The following is a 2,500-nucleotide window of genomic DNA, read 5'->3' on the forward strand; positions in this document are numbered from 1 at the left end:
TCGCGAGACCAGCCCACCGGCGCGCGCGTAAAAAACACAAGTCCGGCGACTTTCGAAAATCGCCCGGACAAAGACGCACGACATCGGCCGACGCCCGATGAACAATTTCCCGCACAGAAACGCACGTTTTGGAAAATTGTCGAAATTCGACATGTTTGCTACCTTTGTCGCGAGACCAGCCCACCGGCGCGCGCGTAAAAAACACAAGTCCGGCGACTTTCGAAAATCGCCCGGACAAAGACGCACGACATCGGCCGACGCCCGATGAACAATTTCCCGCACAGAAACGCACGTTTTGGAAAATTGTCGAAATTCGACATGTTTGCTACCTTTGTCGCGAGACCAGCCCACCGGCGCGCGCGTAAAAAACACAAGTCCGGCGACTTTCGAAAATCGCCCGGACAAAGACGCACGACATCGGCCGACGCCCGATGAACAATTTCCCGCACAGAAACGCACGTTTTGGAAAATTGTCGAAATTCGACAAGTTTGCTACCTTTGTCGCGAGACCAGCTTCCCTGTATACTATGAGGGAAGACGTCGTTGTGGCGAAATGAGCAAATTGGCGATGCGGTTGTCGGTTGAAGGTATTTGGTGACAAAACGATGTGGTGTCGTGCAGGCGATGTGCGCTTTTGGGCAGACTTGATGCTGACCCGCGAAGGCGTCGTAGCTAGCAGCGAGGCTCTGAACGTTGGACGGAAAAAATTAAGTAGCAAATACGAGTTTGTGTTTCGGCGCGCAACCACGGCCTCGGGCCGTAGTTGCGGTGGCCGGTGCGCACGCAAGTGATAGTTTTCTCGGTTCGCTTTTGTTGGGCGTTCCTGGTGTTGTATGCAAACGCAGCCCGCGCGCGGCTTCGCCCGAAAGGGCGTCTGGCCGGTGTCGACGGCGTCCAGATCGCGGCTTACGCCGGGTTTGAGGAGCTAAGCAAAAATAGTGATTGAGTAATACAGTGCGATACCGCGACGGGGAAAGCGAAAGACTCCGTTCGCGTATTTTGTCGGCCGATAGTTACCTGGTTGATCCTGCCAGTAGTCATATGCTTGTCTCAAAGATTAAGCCATGCATGTCTCAGTACGAACTTGCGTACGGTAAAACTGCGAATGGCTCATTAAATCAGTCGTGATTCATTTGATCGTAAATTTTACTTGGATAACTGTGGTAATTCTAGAGCTAATACATGCAAAAAGCGCCGACCTTGCGGGAGGCGCGCCTTTATCATATCAAAAACCTGCCGGGCTTCGGCTCGTCTTGTTGGCGACTCGGGATAACTTTGCTGATCGCACGGTCTTGCACCGGCGACGGATCATTCAAGTGTCTGCCCTATCAACTTTCGTCGGTACGGTATCTGCCTACCGAGGTTCTTACGGGTAACGGGGAATCAGGGTTCGATTCCGGAGAGGGAGCCTGAGAAACGGCTACCACATCCAAGGAAGGCAGCAGGCGCGCAAATTACCCATTCCCGACGCGGGGAGGTAGTGACGAAAAATAACGATACAGGACTCTAACGAGGCCCTGTAATTGGAATGAGTACACTGTAAAAATTTTAACGAGTATCCATTGGAGGGCAAGTCTGGTGCCAGCAGCCGCGGTAATTCCAGCTCCAAAAGTGTATATTTAAGTTGTTGCGGTTAAAAAGCTCGTAGTTGGATTTTGGGCGCAGGCGTTCGGTCCGTCGCAAGGCGTGCACTGTTCGTTCTGGCTTTACCTCCGGTTTTCCGTCGGTGCTCTTGACTGAGTGTCGGCGGCGGCCGGGACGTTTACCTTGAAAAAATTAGAGTGTTCAAAGCAGGCGCTTCGCCTGGATAGTGTTGCATGGAATAATGAAATAGGACCTCGGTTCTTTTTTGTTGGTTTTCGGAGCGCGAGGTAATGATTAAGAGGGACGGACGGGGGCATTCGTACTGTGCCGTTAGAGGTGAAATTCTTGGATCGGCGCAAGACGAACGACTGCGAAAGCATTTGCCAAGAATGTTTTCTTTAATCAAGAGCGAAAGTCAGAGGTTCGAAGACGATCAGATACCGTCCTAGTTCTGACTATAAACGATGCCAACTAGCGATCGGGGGGCGTTATTTTGACGACCTCTCCGGCAGCTTGCGGGAAACCAAAGTCTTTGGGTTCCGGGGGAAGTATGGTTGCAAAGCTGAAACTTAAAGGAATTGACGGAAGGGCACCACCAGGAGTGGAGCCTGCGGCTTAATTTGACTCAACACGGGAAATCTCACCCGGCCCGGACACAGCGAGGATTGACAGATTGAGAGCTCTTTCATGATTCTGTGGGTGGTGGTGCATGGCCGTTCTTAGTTGGTGGAGCGATTTGTCTGGTTAATTCCGATAACGAACGAGACTCTGGCTTGCTAAATAGTTACGCGGCCTTCCCGGCCGGCGTTTAACTTCTTAGAGGGACTAGTGGCGTTTAGCCACACGAGATTGAGCAATAACAGGTCTGTGATGCCCTTAGATGTTCGGGGCCGCACGCGCGCTACACTGACCGGAT

General features: G+C 52.2%; 1 non-coding gene across 1 annotated transcript in view; it reads left to right on the top strand.

Annotated features, from left to right (window-relative positions):
• Positions 1–1,014: 1,014 nt before the first annotated feature.
• Positions 1,015–2,500, top strand: part of LOC145747255 (small subunit ribosomal RNA) — a 1,810-nt gene continuing 324 nt past the window's right edge. Inside the window, exon 1 of the ribosomal RNA XR_014281995.1 lies at positions 1,015–2,500. This exon is cut by the window's right edge and continues 324 nt beyond it. This is a non-coding gene — a ribosomal RNA (small subunit ribosomal RNA).

This window comes from Corella eumyota, chromosome 3, assembly GCF_963082875.1.
Source record: "Corella eumyota chromosome 3, kaCorEumy4.1, whole genome shotgun sequence".
Lineage (NCBI taxonomy): Eukaryota > Metazoa > Chordata > Ascidiacea > Phlebobranchia > Corellidae > Corella > Corella eumyota.